Source organism: Cupressus sempervirens, chromosome 1 (genome assembly GCF_028749045.1).
Source record: "Cupressus sempervirens isolate cs-2001-9-10 chromosome 1, ASM2874904v1, whole genome shotgun sequence".
Classification (NCBI taxonomy): Eukaryota; Viridiplantae; Streptophyta; class Pinopsida; order Cupressales; family Cupressaceae; genus Cupressus; species Cupressus sempervirens.
In genome coordinates, this window is record NC_143118.1 from 55,909,431 (window position 1) to 55,930,457 (window position 21,027).

The following is a 21,027-nucleotide window of genomic DNA, read 5'->3' on the forward strand; positions in this document are numbered from 1 at the left end:
CTTGGAGATTGATCCTGTAGCAATACCACTACCACATGGGGCTCCCACTAGATCAAACCACCCTGGACTGTGCTATTCATTGATTGCTATTTACTCTAGAAGACTAATCAAAGTTGAAGAGAAATTCAACTTCTCCCTTGTCACTACCTTGGTAAACATATCCACTGGATTTTCATCTATATGTATCTTGGCTAGCTTTAACTGTCCATCCTCTAAAATTGACCAAATGAAATGGTACCGCAACTAAATGTGTTTTGTCTTTGAATGCAGAGCTGAATTCTTAGCAAGATGAATGGCACTTTGGCTATTTGTAAATAAATAATTATCCCTCTAAGGGTTTCCTAATTCTTCCAAGAAGAATTGAAGCCATATCATCTCCTTGGTTGCCTTTGTAGTGGATAAAGCATTAACCTTCTGTAACCTAGAAACCTAGCTAATGACTACCCCTCCAATAATAGAGACATAACCTGTAGTACTCTACCTAGTGTCAATATCCCCTACCAAATTTGAGTCAATATAGCCCTATAAATTAGTAGTAGAGCCCCTAAAGTGTAAACACATATTGGATGTTCCTCTCAAATATTTGAGAATCCATTTAATTGCATTCCAATGCTCAAGTCCTAGATGACTTATATACCTGCTAATGACTCCCACTGCATGTGTAATATATGGCCTAGTATATACCATAGCATAGATTAAGCTTCCTACAATTGAAGAAAATGGTACCTTGGACATCTTATCCTCCTCTTCTTGTGTCTTGGGACACATCTCCTTAGTCAACTTCAAATGACTAGGTAAAGGTGTGCTGACAGCTTTAGCATTCTGCATAGAGAAACTTTGCAGTGCCTTCTCAACATAATATGCTTTAGATAGCATCAATGTTATATTCTTCATATCTTTGCAAATCTTCATACCAAGGATTTATTTTGCTGCCCCAAAATCCTTCATAGCAAATGCATGTGTTAACTAGCATTTTGGCCCCTTAATATGATCCATGTTAAACCCAACTACAAGCATATCATCAACATATAAACATAAAATAATGTAGCTATCATCATCCAACTTCTTAAAATAAACACAATGATTTGAATGACACCTATTGTATCTATGTTCATGCATAAAACTATCAAATTTCAGATACCATTACTGAGGTGCTTGTTTCAAGCCATATAAATTTTTCTTCAATTTGCACACTAAGTTCTTCTCACCTTTGATATCAAATCCCCATGGCTGAGCCATATACATCTCTTCATCTAAATCAACATGATGAAAGGCTATTTTAACATCAAGCTGCTCTAAATGTAAATCTTTAGTAGCCACAATACTTAAAACAGTATGGATAGAAGTCATTTTAATAACAGGAGAAAATATCTCATCAAAATCAATGCCCTTTTTCTATGCAAATCCTTTTACAACTAACATGGCTTTAAATCTCTTCTTACCTCCTTCCTCTTCTTTCAACCTGTAAACCCACTTATTCTGTAAAGCCTTTTTACCTGCAAGCAATTTGCATAAATCCTAACTCTTATTTTTCAGCAAAGAGTCCATTTTTTCTCTCATTGCAGACTCCCACTTAATCTTAGTATCCACCTACACAGCTTCATCACAAAATTTAGGTTCATGAGCATCAGTAAGTAAAATTGAATAGAAAGAGGAAGAGAATCTATCTAGAGGTCTAATTTGCCTTGTTGACCATCTAACATTCACCAGTGTGTGTGGTATATGTTGTTGTGGTTGTTGTACATCATGAGGAATGGTTGGACCATCAACTTTTGGAGTATCATCCGACACTACATAATCATCTTCTTTCTTCTCATGTTGCTGCAATAGATATTTGTACAACACTTTCTCATTGAATATGACATCCCTACTTCTTATAATTTTATGATTTTCAAAATCCCAAAGCCTATAACCAAATTCATTCATGCCATATCCAAAAAATACACATTTCTTTGACTTAGCTTCTAGCTTGGTTCTATTTTTAGAATCTATATGAGAAAATGCTTCACAATGAAAAGTTCTGAGAAAAGAATAACTCACCTTCTTACTAGTCCATGCTTCCTCTTGAATACCACAACCCAAAGGAGTAGAGGGACCTCTATTAATCAAATACGCAATAGTATTGATAGCCTTTGCCCACATGTGTAAGGGTAACCTAGCATGCAACTATTGGATACAATTATCTAATTGTGTGTTGTCTTTGATGTTACACAAATCTCATATCAGTTGTCAGTTAGTGCTGATCGAGCTCACTTGGTCAGCAAGACAATTTTCCTTGTCTACCAAGCATTCCTGAAGATTATTCTACAAAGATTGTATCTATTGAGCTCACTTAGGCATCAAAGGAAATTATGGTAGAAAACAATGTTAATCAAGTTATCATACTTAATGAAGAAAAGAGTTAGTATTAACCGAGTTCACTCGGTTGCCAAAGGATTTGTTCAAAGTTCATAGTGTTAACCAAGCTTCTATTGTTCAACAGAGGGTATCATTTTAGGACTAGTGTTGACTGAGTTGGGTTGGCTATCGAAGAATTTTGTTGATTTGGGATATGAAGTTTAATTATTTCAAGTATTGATTCCAGCTAACTATGGTAATGATTATTGGTCATTGTAATTTGTATTGAGCTGACTTGACAATTTGAATGATATAAATATAAGGTCAAGTTGTGATTTTTAGTAGTATGCAAGTATATTGATTGATTGAGAAGCAAAGTGTGTGAGCGAACTTGAAGGATGGTTAGATATCCTTATGGAGCAGAAAAGTAATATTAAATTAGGAAGGATCTAGTATGAAGCAAAACAGAGATCTGTAATCAAAAATTTAGTTGCATCACAATTAGGTCATTTCATTGTTACTTTCTTACCACTATAGCAGTGATCCAAAATCTCTTAACAGAGTTGGTTTAATAGCCAGTTGTAAATCCTTTATCAGGGTGATAGTTCCATGAATTATTTTAAGACCTATTACAAGGCCACTCCTAATAGGGTGATTAAATCCTGTAACAAGGTCACACCTAACAATATGTATTGTAACCTTTAACTAGGTTGGCTTCTAACAGGGCTCACTTCAGAAGAGTGAAAAATAGTAACTAGTTACATTGGTGGTTTTTCCTATTTTGGGTTTCCATGTTCAATCTAGTGTCTCTTGTGTTCATTTTTTCTCTCTCATGTTTGGAAATTATTACTATTAATGTTAGATCTACTAAAGTAAAACACACTCTGTATTTATCGAGATACCAAATTTTTAGTATGTTTACTAAGTGACCACAGTAATTAGTTTAGTCAAACATCTAAAGGATCTGTGGATATATTTTGTGATAACTGATTCACCCCCCTTCTTAGTTACCCCATCTATATTTCCAATAATTGGTATCAGAGCTTTTGGTTCTTGTAGGAAAGGTTTCAAAGACCTAAGCTAAAGATGAGGTTGTCTTGAAAGAGAGGAATTCCAAAGCTTAACAGAGAGAATTTTTTAGCATGGTAGGGACTTATGAGACTTCATTTGGCTTCCATTAGTGATTCAAGCTTGAAATACCTTGATGAAGAATACACAAATCCTACTAGTACATTATCTATTAGAGATATTGCTGAGAAAAAGAACCATAACACCATGATGATAGATATTTCATCTACTCTTAGCTATGATGAATTTGATGAGATCAAGGATTGCAAAACTACTTTTGAAATGTGGAATAAGCTAAAGGACATCTATGGTGGTGATGACAATGTGAGGAGAGCCAAAGCATAAAGCCTTAGATGATAATTTGATCATATGAGAATGAGAGAAGATGAAAATATTGCCAAATATGTGGAAAGAGTCAAAGCCAGTGTTAGTGCAATTAGAGCATCTAGAGGAGAAATTAGAGAAGAAATTGTTGTAAGTAAAATTCTTAGAACACTACTTCCTATCTATGCAATTAGAGTATCTACTATTCAAGAAAGGAGTTGTGAGACAAATCATAAGATAACTTTGGATACCTTAGTAGGAAGATTGACAACCTTTGAGCTAGACAACTTTGACAATTATATTCCAGCTTCCAAAAATGTTGAGTCTACTTTTGAGGCCAAAATTTCACTCAAAGAAAATGGAAAGAAGATAAAAGAAAATTAGTCAGATAGTGAAGAGGAAACCAAGGAAAGCTCAGATAGTCATCTTGAAGTTGTTGAAACTTTGCTTGCAAAGAAATATTTTAGAAGCAAAGGAAAATACAAAGGTAAAATTCTCTTAATTTGTTTTTCATGTGAAGAAGTTGGTCATATTACTGCCATGTGCCCAAGAAAAGATAAGGATGACAAGAAGAGTCACAAGTACAATGACAAAAAGGATTTCAAAGGTCATAAATTATATAAGGACAAAGGTAAGAAAACTTGTTTTATGGCTAAGGATTCTGATAATAGTGAAGATGAAAGAGTTTACATTGTTGTAAAAGATGAATCTAATGATGAAGGAGATACGATGAAACTTATCTCTCATGTTAGGAAAAATGATACATGGATCATAGATAGTGGATGTTCACATCATATGACCGGAGATAAAAAAAAGTTTGAACACTTTGAACATTATGATGAAGTGTAGATTTGGAAACAATGAACGTTGTTGTATAAAAGGGAAAGGTTGAATCTCATTAACCAAAGAACTTGTATGTGACAATGCCTATTGGGTTGAAGGAATAAAACATAATCTACTGAGTGTGGCACAACTAATCAACATTGGATTCAAGGTGGAATTTATGCATGGCAAGGCAAGACTACTGGATGACAAAGGAAAACTGATTGGATTAGGCAAACAAACAAAAGGTGACCTATTTTATCTTGATCTTGGTGATTGCTCATGTTCTATTGCTCAAGTTAAAGAAAGTTGGTTATGGCACAGAAGGTTATGCCATTTAAATTTTGATAACATGGTGAAAATAAGCAAATTTAGGAACGTAAGAGGTATTCCTAGTTTGAAGAAACCAAATGTTGGTTTATGCAAGAACTATCAAATTGGCAAAATGGGAAAGACTAATTTTAAAAGCAAAAACTATCAATCTAAAAATATCTTAGAAATTGTGCATACTGACTTATGTAGACCCATTGGAATAGAAAGCTATAGTTGAGAATTTTTTTATATTCTTTTTGTTGATGACTACTTTGGAATGATGATTGTTATGTATTTAAGAGAGAAGCTAGAAGCATTTGAGAAATTCAAATGGTATTTGGCAAGAGTAGAGAAAGAAATAGGGAAAAGATTAAAATACTTAAGATCAGACAGAGGTGGTGAATTCATCTCTAATGAATTCAACAACTTTTGCATTGAAAGAGGAATCAAAAGGTAGGTATCATCCCCTAGGACTCCCGAGCAAAATGAAATAGCTAAAAGGAGAAACATATCCATCATGGACTGTGCAAGGACTTTGATGATTGAAAAGAATGTTGCTACCAAATACTGGAAGGAAGCTATCAACACTATAGTCCATACTTTGAACTAAGTTTAGTTGAAGAAGGATTCAGACAAGACTCCCTATGAATTGTGGTATGGCTACAAATCCAATGTAAGTTACCTAAAAGTATTTGGAAGTAAATTTTATATCTTGAAAAATTCTAGAAAAGGAATGTTTGATGTAAAAAGTGATGAAGGCATATTTCTAGGATACTTTAGCAAAAGCAAGGTATATAAATGTTTAAATTTGTCTACTCACAAAATCATAGAAAGTGCAGATGTGAGAATTGAAGAGTTTGTAGAAAAGGCTAAAGAAGAAAGCAAGAAAGAGCCAGAAAACTATAGAAGGTTTGTCTACTATGAATTTGACACTTTGCCAGATATATTTTATAATAATGAGACAACATCTACCAAGCCTAGTATAGTTACTGAGTCCCAAATAGTTTAGACCGAGTCGCAGGAATCCAAGTTACAGTCTGAGGCTACCGAGCCAATGCCTACCAAGCCTGAAGGACCCGAGCCATAGACAAAACAACCCAAGTCTTAAGTTGAAATTCAAGAGGAAGACAATGTAATTCATTGAAAATGCTAGGAGCATATATTAGCCAAGTATGTCAGAAAGCAGCATACACTTGATCAGATTATTGGAGATAAAACAGAAGGTACTATGACAAGAAGTAAGCTAAAAGGTACATGTTTACTTGTTAAATTTGAACCTAGAAGTGTTAAAGATGCAATGGAAAATGAAAGTTGGATTGAGCCTATGAATGAAGAAATTGAACAAATAAAGAAGAACAAAACCTAGACTCTTGTACCTAGGCCCAAAGACAAAAATGTGATTGGCACAAAATGGGTATTAAGGAATAAGTTGAATGAAGATGGGAAAGTATTAAGAAACAAAGCTAGATTGGTATGTGAAGGCTACTCTCAAGAAGAAGGCATTTATTATGGTGAAACTTTTGCTCCTGTTGCAAGATTAGAAGGTGTCAAGACCTTACTTGCATACGCAGCACATTAAAGATTTAAGGTATATAAGATGTATGTTAAATTTGCATTCCTCAATGGTATTATGAAGAAGTCTACATTGAATAGACAGAAGGTTTTGTTGATCTAGATAAAAGGGACATCATTTGCAAGCTATACAAAGTTTTGTATGGTCTAAAACAAACTCCTAGAGCATGGTATGAGAGGTTGCATAACTACCTTATACAGATTGGTTTCTAGAGAACTAATGATAATAGTAGTTTGTACATCAAGGAAGGACCAGATAACAAGATTGTAGTGGCATAAATATTTGTGGATGATACTTTATTTATAGGGAATGATGATCTATGCAAAGAATTTTCAGAGCAAATGAACAAAGAGTTTGAAATGTCCATGTTTGGTGAGATAAAATTCTTTGTTGGACTTTAGATACAAAAAAAGTAGGAATGGTATCTACATCACTTAGTTTAAGTATATCAAGGAGATACTTAAGAATTTTGGTATGGAAGATTCAAAACCAGTTGGAACCCCCATGTGTATTGGATTAAAGCTTACCAAAGATGATGAATCAAAAGAGGTAGATTAGACCTTGTATAGATCAATGATTGGAAAATTATAGTATGTATTTCATACAAGACTTGATATTGCTCTTGCAATTGGTATAGTAGGAAGATTCTTGGCAAAACCCAGAGAAAATCATGTGATGGCAATACAAAGAATCTTGAGATATACAAAAGGCACTGAAGACTATGGTTTATGGTATAAACTTGGAGGAAATCTAGACCTAAAAGTGTTTATTGATGCTGATTGGGTAGGAAATATTGATGATAGAAAGAGTACAAGTGGTGGAGCATTCTTTCTTGGTAAAAGGTTGGTATCTTGGACAAGCAAGAAGCAAAACTGCACATCCTAATCCATGACAGAAGCATAATATGTTGCAACAATAGTAAATTGCTCTAACATTGTTTGGTTTAAATAATTGTTGCAAGGTATGAAGGTTGAAATGAAGGAACCAATTGTCATGTTTTGTGATAATACAAGTGCAATTAACATGTCAAAGAATCTAGTGATGCATTCGAAAACCAAGCATATTGCTATAAAATATCATTTTTTCAGAGAATTGGTGTAGGACAAAGAAATTAGATTGGAATATGTCCATACACAAGAAAAGACTGCAGACATATTTACCAAGCCATTATCTAAGGTTCTTGTATCTAAGAGGTAAGTTAGGGGTCATTCCCCTATCTGAAGCTCACTAAATAAAGTTTTAGTGATGCATCAACAGGAACCAAGTTGAAGATCAATTAGTTGATGCAACATAGTCAAAAGGGAATATTGCATATGAATCAGTACTCAAGGTACATTGATACTAATTTGGCATGTGTTGTCAAAGAGGGAGAGTTTATTATCATATCTTTTTGAAATTTGTTTTGAGAAAGAAAATATGTAATTACTTCAAAGAAGAATAAAAGAGAAGCTTGTGGTATAAAATCTAAGAGGGAGAAACTTTCTGTTAGAGAAAGTCTTGTTCTCAAATTTCATTGTGCTATGATATGTTGTGTTGCCATCAATGCCAAAGAGGGAGATTGTTGGATACAATTATCTAATTGTGTTTTGTCTTTAAAATTACACAAGTGTCATATCAATTGTTAGTCAGTGCTTACCAAGCTCACTTGGTTAGCAAGACAATTTTCCTTGTCTACCGAGCATTCCTGAAGATTACTTAGCAAAGACTGTGTCTACTGAGCTCACTCGAGTGAAAATCAAGGCAGAAAATAGTGTTAACCAAGTTCTCATGGTTAAAAAAAGAAAGAGTTAGTATTAACTGAGTTCACTCAGTTGCCAAAGGATTTGTGCAAAGTTCGTAGTGTTAACCAAGCTTTTGTTGGTTAACACAGGGAATCATTTTAGGACTAGTGTTTACTGTGCTAGGTCGACTATCGAAGGATTTTTTTGATTTGGGATATGAAGTTTAATTATTTCAAGTATTGATTCTAGTCGACTATGATAATGATTATTAGTCATTGTAATTTTTATTGAGCTGACTTAACAATCTGAATGATATAAATATAAATTCAAGTTGTGATTTTTAGTAGTATGCAAGTATATTGATTGATTGAGAAGGAAAGTGTGTGAGCGAACTTGAAGGACGGTCATATATCCTTATGGAGCAGCAAAGTAATATTCGATCAAGAAGAATCTAGTATGAAGTAGAACATAGATCTGTAATCAACAATTCAGTTGCATCACAATCAGGTCATTTCATTGTTACTTTCTTACCATTGTAGTAGTGATCCAAAATATTTCAACAGAGTTGGTTTAATATCTAGTTGTAAATCCTCTAACAGGGTGATAGTTCCATTGAATTGTTTTAAGACCTATTACAAGGCCACTTCTAATAGGGTGATTAAATCCTCTAGCAAGGTCATACCTAATAGTGTGTATTGTAACCTTTAACCAGGTTGGCTCCTAACATAGCTCACTTCAAAAGAGTGAAAAATAGTAACTAGTTACATTGGTGGTTTTTCCCATATTAGGTTTCCATGTTAAATCAGGTGTCTCTTGTGTTCATTTCTTTTCACTCATGCTTGCAAATTATTACTATTAATGTTAGATCTACTAAAGTAAAACACACTCTATATTTACTGAGTTATAGCATTTTTAGTATGTTTACCAAGTGGCAACAGTAATTAGTTTAGTCATACATCTAAAGGATCTGTCAATATATTTTGTGATAACTGATTCAACCCCCCATCTTAGTTACTCCATCTATATTTTCAATAGAAACCTCAAGCTCCTTGCATGCTCCATTATAGTCCTGTTCATGTGTTCAACAACTCCATTTTCCTATGGAGTCCTTGGAACAACTTTCTATCTACAAATACCATTAGTGGAGCAATAATCTTCAAATTCATGACTACAATACTCACTGCTATTATCAGATTTGAGACATTTTAATTTCTTACCAGTCTTAATTTCAACTAAGCATTTGCATTTCTTAAAAGTTTGAAATACATCAGATTTCTATCTAAGGAAATAAACCCATACTTTTCTAGTTATGTCATCAATAAATGTAACATAATAATGAGAGACACCAAGGGAAGATACCTAAGTCAGTCTCCATACATCAGTATGCATAAGCTCTGATTTCTCCTTTTTTTTTTCCTTCCCAGTCTTCACAAAACTCACTCTCTTTTATTTTCTATACACACAACTTTCACAGAAATCCATATTAACACATTTTAGACCTAGTAAAACTTTCTTTGAATGAAGTAATTTCATACCTTTCTCACTCATGTGCCCAATTTTTTTGTGCCACAGGGCTGTGTCAGAATTTACAGCAGCTATTTGTTCTCCCTGTTCAACTATAACAACTATTCGTGAACATTCATTTTTCTCTAAAACAATTAAAGTAGAAGGAACAATATGACTTGTACAAAGATATAAGGTGCGTACTCTCACACCTTTTGCTACTATAAGGGAACTTTTTGAAACCTTCCATTTTTTATCAATAAAAGTAACTACACAACCCTCGTCACTAAGTTTCCTTGCTGAAATTAAACTCCTACTCAACCTTGGAAAATGTCTTACCTCATGTAGTAGCCAATGATTCCCATTCTGCAACTTAATCTTAACTTTTCCCTTTCAAACAATTTGACAGGGTTCATTATCCCCCAAATAAACAAGTCCAAAATCCCCTTGGACATAATCAATGAAATAACCTCTATGAGGTTTAGTATGAAATGAAGCACTAGAATCTAAAACCCATGAATCATCAATACTTTCTAAAGATAGAAGCAAAGCATCCTCTTCAGATTTGTTACTTACCAGATTTTCTCCTTGTCTCTATCTAGTTTATCTCTTTCATTTTTCTTTCAATTCCAACAGTCTTTCTTTTTATGCCCTAGTTTTCCACAGTACCTGCAATGGTTTGTTCCTCTTGGTTGAGACCTCCTCCCCTTTGACTTTCCTCTTGATTTTCCACAATTTCTAGAATTACTTCCTCTCTTAGTCATTCTGCCCTTACTTTGTGCATTCAAAGCACTTCCTAATGTAGATCCACCTGAGGTTTTCCTACGAGTTTCCTCACTCAAAATAACACTGATCACATCATCATATTTCAGGGTACTAGATCCAGGAATAGAATTATGCACAGCCATTACCAAGCCATTCTAGCTTTCAGGAAAAAAACACAAAATCAAGAGAGCCCTAATTTCTTCATCAAGATTGATACCCACAGAAGATAACTAACTAGTAATAGTATTATACTCATTTAAATGATTTACAATAAATCCACCTTCTGCCATTTTCATATTAAATAAATGCTTCATTAGAAATACCTTGTTTGAAGTGGAGGGCTTTTCATACAGTATCACTAGGGTTTTCATCAACTCTTCTATTGTCTTCACTTTTGTAATATTAAATACCACCAATGGTGCTAGGCATAATCAAATGCTTCCAAGTGCCTTTCTATCCAAAAGATCCCATTCATCATTTGACATAGATCCCTAATTCTTGGCTTTGCCTTCCAAAAGCTTCCATAAATCCTTCTGATAAAGATAGTCTTCCATTTGCATCTTCCATAACTGAAAGTTTTGCCCATTAAACCTATCAGCCCTCAACTTACCCTTGTCTTCCATCACTCCCACTCAACCGTGAAACTTTCCTGTAGAGGATAACTAAAAAACAACCTCACTCTGATACCACTTGTTAGGATTAAACCATAGACATAAATAAAAAATAGTTTTTCTACAAGCTTTCCAAGATTCACCAAAATTAAGATCATGTGGATACAAATTCTTGTGTTTCTTAAACCCAACCACTTCAATATGTATTCATGGCAAGAAAAGATATCTTTTGCTAAGAGTATATGCAAATCTATTAGACTTACCACTCTCGTGTTTCCAAAACAAATATACAACTCTTGAAAAACTCAACCCATTTCAAATGTCTTTGGTTCAATTTTCCTTGGCTATTCAAATATTTCAAAGCTTGATGATCATTATACAAAATAATCTCTTTAGTTATAAGATAGTGTCTCCTTTAATTCATGAACTATGGCATAAAACTCCTGATCAAAAACATAATATTTTCTTTTGACGTCATTCAACTTCTCATTGAAATAAGAAATAGGTCTACCTTCTTTGCTCAAAACAACCCCTATTGTAGTACCACTAGCACCATATTCTACTTGAAACACCTTATTAAAATTTGGAAGTGTTAAAATAGGTTGCTCAGTAACTTTCTTTTTCAATAAATTAAAACTCTTATCTACTACTACAGTCCACTTAAAACTCTTTCATGTCCCCTCTCATTATTTGAGTTATTAGGCCCCACATATACTACTAAAACCTTTGATAAAATTTGTATAAAAACTAGCCAGTCCATGAAAAGATCTTACCTGATTCACACTCCTTGTTGTAGACCATTCAAGGATAGCCTTCACTTTCTTAGGGTCTATTTTTAGACCTTCTACTAAAACTAAAAATCCTAGGTACACCAACTCCTTTACAAAACTACACTTCTTCAAATTTAGCAAGCACTTTTCTTTCCTCAACTTATCAAACACCTTATAAATATGCATCAAATTATCCTCCAATGCCTTACCAAAGATCAAAATGTCATCTAGTTAAACAATGAAAAACTTACCCAGAAAATACTTTACTACCTCATTCATGAGCTAGATGAAAGTGCTTGGTGCATTGCTTAGCTCGAAAGGCATGACTAACAACTCATAAAATAATTCCCTTGTCTTGAAGGAAGTCTTCCACTCATCTCCTTTTATGTGAATCTAATGGTACTCTCACTCTTTATATCTATCTTTTTGAAATACACAACTCTACTCAAACAATCCATAATATCCTCCATCTATGGCAATGAATATCTATAATTGAATGCGATTTTGTTGATAGCTTGAGAATCTATGCATATCCTCTATTCTCCATTTTTTTTTGGTACTAATACCATGGGTACATCACATGGACTCAAACTCTCTAGAATCAACCCCTTCGATAATAACTCATGAACTTGTTTGTTCAACTCTTCACTTTTTGCTAGCATCATTCTATGCGCTTCCTTATTTGGAAAACTAGCTTGTGGAATCAAGCCCATCTAGTAAGTGGTCTTCCGTACTGGTGGTAATTCATTAGGTGTGATTAGCTAAGAGGTCGAGGAGGGATAATTGATGTTGTTTATGGGTAGCTCTTTTTCGGCTAGTTTTGGTTTATTTAGTAGCACAATCACTATGTTGAAATATTTTTGGTTATTCTTTGAGTGACATGTTTTAACTATTATGTTGAAGACTTATTACATTAGTTTTAAATTAGTCTATGACTGATTAGTTTACTCTAGTTAGTGGTTTACTACATTTTGGAAATTTTTTCTTATAGAGGTATATTCTGGATGTTGTATCTTCTCAGTTTTACTAGTTGTAGTTAATATGTTGTTTATCAATTTCTAGTTTGCTATGATTCTGTACCTCAAGCCAATACCTGCTATTTTATCTTTGGGTATTTTCTCACTCATTCAATGATATTTTTGGAACTTTTCTCATTGAGAGGTGGTTTTTATTCAAAGATTTATAATAAGTTTTACCATTATGCACAAGAGATATTATTGGCCATGTGAAAGCGAGGATAAATTTTATCCTTAGCATTTCTTTCTATTTTTATAAATAATTTTATAATTGGTTTAAAACAAAATGATACTTGATAGGTTTCTTATTTGAAAATGAGTTTTCCAATTATTATGTGCAATTCTTAATTATATATTATTGTAATTCAAATTTCATTTTCTTATATTTTATTTGTGATGGGCAGTAACCAAAGATCCTATTTTCTAAGAACAAAAATATATTTACACTTAATTTATTAAAGTTGTATTGTTAGAATATGGTCAAATTGTGAAATGAACTCATTTGGAAATATGTATGTCACTGACTTTAATCGATTTCCACCCAAAAATCTAACTCAGGTATTTGGTAATAAAAACCTATGTAAACTACAAGTACCATCACATTCATTAAAAGTGGTGGATGTTTCTTGAGGCTACTATAAATCATGTCTTCATTTGCTTCATCTATCACTAGGTCAAAGAGCTATTTGTGCTTGGTGTGAGGTGTGTTTGAGACACATAATATAATACTCCCCATTTAACCTTAACCTTCGGGTATCTTTCCCAGTATTGCAAGACCATGGCCCAATAATCCAAAACATCACTAATGATGTTTTGGCTACTCTATTTAATTTTGATTGCCCAATGTGTAGATGTCATGTAAGGATAATTATAGGGGAAGAGGTTTTTGGGTATGAATACATGGAGAGTAATTCATTCATCACAACTGGTACAATTTTTGTATTCTTATATTCTCTCATCTTGATGATGGATTGTGGAGTGTGATCCGAAATGTCAATGCTAAAAAAACATACACAATAAAATCAAAAAATAGTTCATACATTTCAATAGATTGTGGAAATTTGATAATGTTGATTGCTATCAACATGTTCTTCCTATATACATAAACTTGCACAAAACCCATGCTTACTTGAATCTACCATGCATTCATATCTATTGAACCATAATTTATGGAATGAATATGGTCATGTTGGTGGCAACTTTGATAGGTGCCCCCCTTAAACATCACACACTAAGGAGAAAATTAAGCTTGAAAAAAATAAGTCAATTTTGACTAGTTAACACTTTTAGTGTAGGACTCAAGCCTTACTGTGTGATGTTAAGCCATCTGTGGATAGGCAACTTCTTAGGAAGAACTCCATTTTTGTATGTGCAAATGCTGGTTGTTCCTTAGGTGTGATTGACATTGAGAATGAAGACACCAAATTGATGGAGGAGGCATGAAATTGTTGACAATTGTTTTGCCCATAAGCCATGAAAGTAGTTGTGTAAATGTTGAATATTATGTGTATTAATATGTTAGGGTGCACTTTATGAGTTTGAAATGGGTAGTCTACTTTGATGGCTATGGTAGTTTCAGAATTAGGATAGGAGTATAAATGTCAAAGTTCTAAGTCCAAGGTTGTTAGATCATGTTGGTTATGGTCATAGTAGATCATATATTTGTTCTTAATGATCAACTTTGGTAGTTGTAAAGTCACAAATGATATCTCTCCTTATTTTATTAATAAACATATAGGCTTGTATTGCCTTTTCTTAAAAAAAAGGACCGAATTCTAAAAAACAATAAAGGAATTAGATTTACCTTGCCACCACACACTACATGTACATGTTTATAAATGTTGTTTCTTATATCACTCATTATTATTAATTTGGTCTATTATGAAGTTTGAAATAGGAGAATTCATTTGCATATCATGCAAGTTCTTCAATTATGTCTCTAATTACCATTTTGAAAAAAAAAGGAAAAAAATAAAGCCCAACAAATATTACCATTAAAGACAAAGTTCAACAAATATATAGAAACAAATCAATCATACATAACATACTAAATTCATGACAATCAAAAGTCATAAAATCCCATATTAAATCTATAAAATTCCATGTTTAACCCCATGATTTATTAGTCCCTACTCATTTATAGGTAAGCAGGGAGCTAATGTTTTCACTTGTTCTACATCAATTAATTTTTTAGATAAAAATTATCAAACACTAAAATTTAAAAGTATTTTATTTTTAAAATATTTTTTTGTTATTAATTTCTTTTTTACTATTGGTCATTTCTATTTTTGCTAGGGGTTATATTATTTTTTAAAATCTAAAAAATAATCAAAATTATTTGTTGTAGAGTTTTCAACACTTCCTATTATCATTGCAATTTTATGGAAACTAAGGCCCAATCTATTCCCTTCATATCAGGCCATGGAAGCTTCTCGTGGTATATGTTGGTGGTTTCACATACTCCTCTCCTTTCTGACCAATTTTCCTGAGGAAAATAGTTCCATTGCAGGAAATAAGAGATAAGAAGAGGTTCAAGTGGGATTCATTCTATAAGAACCTCAAATCTAGAAACCGCCCCTCAACTCTCACTTTACAATGCAAGATTCTCTAACCCTAAAATTGAACCGTTAAAATATTTATCGACTTCCAAAACTAGAATAAGAAATTACAAAAATATTTAAGAGAGACCTCCTAATGTGCTTGGCAATGAGAATCGGGAAGATAGTTGCTACCAGTACAACTAGTCCTGAAACAAAATTGCTTCCTAGTCACAGTCTCGTTCTTCTTGCACAAATTCTCGATCCCTACCTAAGTACACAAGAACTAAAATAGATAACAAAGAGGAATAATTCAAACCTTGATCTCCAGATGCGAAGGACATATATAAGGGGAAAGATTTTGGTTATCTAGAGAAAGGAGGGGCAACGGTTATGGGTTGCTGGCCACAAACCAAAACTGCAATAAGAGTCCATAGATTTTATTAGTGTATAGAAAATTTCTTACGAAGAAACTATAAATTTGTTACAGATTTAAGACTTGACTGTAGTAAATGTCCTTGAATATTTAAAACTTTGAGGGATACTTCCATTGATAGAGCTCCCAAATCCTCAAGAAAAGCAGAGCTAAGATCATTTTTTTAGGATCTTAGATTGGTTTTTCCAAAGCAATGTCTATGCACTAAATTCTAGAGTGAATTTGCGATTCAACTAGTTACAATTATTTTTGGAGTGCTCTCAGTCGCCACAGACAAAGAGCAATTTCATTAAATAAATAGTTCTTAACCACCTTAAATACCCGCAGGACTGAAGTGGGCAAATAATTATGATTTTAGGGTAACAAAACAATAAATGCATCGAATGTCTATGATCTTGTTGGAATTCATTATCTTCATCTAATTTTTTATTTTATTTTTATTGATCAATGTCGACACTTTTATTCGTAGACATAAATTAATAGATTGATAAGTGGCTAAAACTTGTTTGCCTTTTACCAAAAGTAAAGTTATCTATGATTCAAGATTAATTTAGAGATCTATTATGGGACATTAAAGTAATTATGTTGAAAATACAATAACATGGACCAAAGTCATACATGAAGTATAGACATTACATGCAAGACATACTATTTCTTAAATATTAGTCTTTTGATATGCATACACTATGACTACAAATTTAGGCAATTGTAAATGTAACTTTTTCTTTTATTAACTTTAATTGTCTTCCATTGTCCTTGTTAAGTTTATCTTTGTTTATATTTATAAATATAGGTTGTTTTTTAAAATAATTTTTGTAGCCTCCAATTATATATTTGTCTTTGTATAAATGTTCAAATGTTTTAAGGAAAAATAGTAAACATATATAAATTGTGATGTGAATATCAGGATTTAACTGTGTGATTTTTGAGTCAAACTCGATGACCCATGTTTCATGAGTAGTGATTCAACATGAATCCATCTCTCATGAGAATAAATGGAACACTTAGCACTCATTGGATCTAGGTGATGCTCACAGGGGTGAAGCACCGGGACTTCCCGGGAGGTCACCCATCCCAGTACTACTCCAGCCCGAGCGCGCTTAACTACGGAGTTTCCTCCATAGTTAAACCCAAAGCTTGCAACCCCATTTGCAAAACCTTCACCAAGTGTTGTGCCTTATGAACCATCCATTAGAAAGCCCCTTAAGCTCATCAATTGATAAGTAGGAGATGATTTCCACAGCTAGTCAAATTGTGATGTGAATATCAGGATTTAACTGTGTGATTTTTGAGTCAAACTCGATGACCCATGTTTCATGAGTAGTGATTCAACATGAATCCATCTCTCATGAGAATAAATGGAACACTTAGCACTCATTGGATCTAGGTGATGCTCACAGGGGTGAAGCACCGGGACTTCCCGGGAGGTCACCCATCCCAGTACTACTCCAGCCCGAGCGCGCTTAACTACGGAGTTTCCTCCACAGTTAAACCCAAAGCTTGCAACCCCATTTGCAAAACCTTCACCAAGTGTTGTGCCTTATGAACCATCCATTAGAAAGCCCCTTAAGCTCATCAATTGATAAGTAGGAGATGATTTTCACAGCTAGTCAAATTGTGATGTGAATATCAGGATTTAACTGTGTGATTTTTGAGTCAAACTCGATGACCCATGTTTCATGAGTAGTGATTCAACATGAATCCATCTCTCATGAGAATAAATGGAACACTTAGCACTCATTGGATCTAGGTGATGCTCACAGGGGTGAAGCACCGGGACTTCCCGGGAGGTCACCCATCCCAGTACTACTCCAGCCCGAGCGCGCTTAACTACGGAGTTTCCTCCACAGTTAAACCCAAAGCTTGCAACCCCATTTGCAAAACCTTCACCAAGTAGTACTGGGATGGGTGACCTCCCGGGAAGTCCCGGTGCTTCACCCCTGTGAGCATCACCTAGATCCAATGAGTGCTAAGTGTTCCATTTATTCTCATGAGAGATGGATTCATGTTGAATCACTACTCATGAAACATGGGTCATCGAGTTTGACTCAAAAATCACACAGTTAAATCCTGATATTCACATCACAATTTGACTAGCTGTGGAAATCATCTCCTACTTATCAATTGATGAGCTTAAGGGGCTTTCTAATGGATGGTTCATAAGGCACAACACTTGGTGAAGGTTTTGCAAATGGGGTTGCAAGCTTTGGGTTTAACTGTGGAGGAAACTCCGTAGTTAAGCGCGCTCGGGCTGGAGTAGTACTGGGATGGGTGACCTCCCGGGAAGTCCCGGTGCTTCACCCCTGTGAGCATCACCTAGATCCAATGAGTGCTAAGTGTTCCATTTATTCTCATGAGAGATGGATTCATGTTGAATCACTACTCATGAAACATGGGTCATCGAGTTTGACTCAAAAATCACACAGTTAAATCCTGATATTCACATCACAATTTGACTAGCTGTGGAAATCATCTCCTACTTATCAATTGATGAGCTTAAGGGGCTTTCTAATGGATGGTTCATAAGGCACAACACTTGGTGAAGGTTTTGCAAATGGGGTTGCAAGCTTTGGGTTTAACTGTGGAGGAAACTCCGTAGTTAAGCGCGCTCGGGCTGGAGTAGTACTGGGATGGGTGACCTCCCGGGAAGTCCCGGTGCTTCACCCCTGTGAGCATCACCTAGATCCAATGAGTGCTAAGTGTTCCATTTATTCTCATGAGAGATGGATTCATGTTGAATCACTACTCATGAAACATGGGTCATCGAGTTTGACTCAAAAATCACACAGTTAAATCCTGATATTCACATCACAATTTGACTAGCTGTGGAAATCATCTCCTACATATATAAATTATTATTCCATAATGACTCATATCTTTCTTTTTTTAAATTATAATTTATTTACATTAAGTTTTACCTTTTACTTTTAAATTCTATTTAAGTCTATTTTATATTTATATTATACATTTTATATTTTATTAGTTTTAAATGGTAAATTATTTTAAGATAATAAATGTTATTTAGAATTTTTTTATAAAAAAATTGGTATTTTAATTTTATATTTGTTTCTGTTTGCATGTGTATCTATAAAAGAGATGGACATCAGACTCTTCTTTATTTTAGAACAACAAAGAATTTTGCACTTATTAAAAACACAAAATTCAAATACTCGAGAAGTTTTAGCTTTAAAAAAGTAAATTCTCACAAGAGTGATAACTAAACTTGTTTCAAATGATTTCAAATTTATATTATGTAATATTATTTATTTTCCCTCTTTGATCCAATGCTATATTTGAAAATAAATTTTGATAGAATCTTTTCCTCCCTTCTATTTTTCCCTAAAAGCAGGTACTCAAGCTCTATTAAGAGCTCTTGTTTAGAATAGTCCCAAAATAAACTAATTCAAAATAACGTCAAACTACTCATCATTAATCCTTTAAGAAAATCCCTTCGTCCATTATTTGAGTTTCTTATATATTAAATGCAAAATCTGTCACTTAACTTTTTATATGAATTAATTTTTAATTATTTGATCACACTTTTGTACGATTACGCTAGGAACGACTTTTTCCTCCTTAGAATGAGTGCACATAATTTTAAATACAATTTACCACTTATATCATGAATACCGTTGAATGTTACTAAATCCACGTAAGCTTTGCGTGGCCATAATCGCACGCGCTAATTTACATAATTCCCGACCAACTAAAACTCCATAATTTCTTGATTAAAAAATGAGGCATCTTTCAACAAATTTTCAATCATTATCCACATTTTATTACAATTCTTGGAATTTGGTCTTCTCCCCAATACCCCAAAAAAAAATTGTTGAAAATCATGTAAACATGGATGCCCATGCCTTTTAGAGTAATACATTTTATTTTATATTAATTAGATTTATGATATAAGATAATTATATTAGTTGATAAGATATTTATTTCATATTTTAAAAATATAGTTATGTGGAGAGGCCTAGTTATAATGGAATACGACTATCCTCCACACAAAATGCTTGTAAATTTTGAAAACACATAGGATTTTGTTAAATTTTTAAAAAATCATTGCATTTTCAAAGATTTAAAGAGAAAAAAATGTTTACTTTTGATGCACTCTGTGTCTAACATAATCAATGTGTTATAATGACATAAGATAGAGATATTTAATTCTATATATTACATTTATAATATAAATATTTGGTAAGATATTTATTTCGTCTATATATATATATATATATAGTAAATTTTGAAAACATATAGGATTTTGCTAAAAATTTAAAAAATCATTGTATTTTGGAAGATCTGAAGAGAAAAAAATGTTTACTTTTGATGCACTTTGTAAATCAATGTGTATAAGGTAGAGATATTTAATTTTATATATTACATTTATAATATAGGTATTTGGTAAGATATTTATTTGGTATATATATATATTGTAAATTTTGAAAACACATAGGATTTTGTTAAAATTTTAAAAAATCATTGTATTTTTGGAGATCTGAAAAAAAAAAATTGTTTACTTTTGATGCACTCTGTCAATCAATGTGTTATAATGACATAAGGTAGAGATATTTAATTTTATATATTATATTTATAATATAAGTATTTTTTGAAATAACATAGGATTTTGTTAAAAATTTAAAAAATCATTGTATTTTCGGAGATCTGAAGAGAAAAAAAATGTTTACTTTTGATGCACTCTGTCAATCAATGTGTTATAATGACATAAGGTGGAGATATTTAATTTTATATATTATATTTATAATATAAGTATTTGGTAAGATATATATATATATATATATATATATGGGGTTATAGTGATAGAAAGTGGTAGAATGTAATGATATTCATATTTTAGAAATATATATATTAAAATATGGACATTTAAAAAGTAGCAAGAACTAAAAATATCACAAAAATATATTTGAAAAAATAAATATATTTTATCAAATATTTATTTTACATTTTAAATATGATATAATATGAAGAGATGCAGTTATAATGATAGAAACGGTAGAGTGTAGTGATATTTGTGTTTTAATTTTATATATTAGATACAAGAAAAAACATAACTATTCTGTCTAATGTGAAAAGAACATAAGCGATTGTTAAAATTATTAAAAAATGATTAACTATAAAAATCTATTAAATATTTAGTATTTATAAATATTAAAAATATATAAATATAATATGTATCAATATTTTTTAGATTTTCGGTATTAATAAATAATGAAA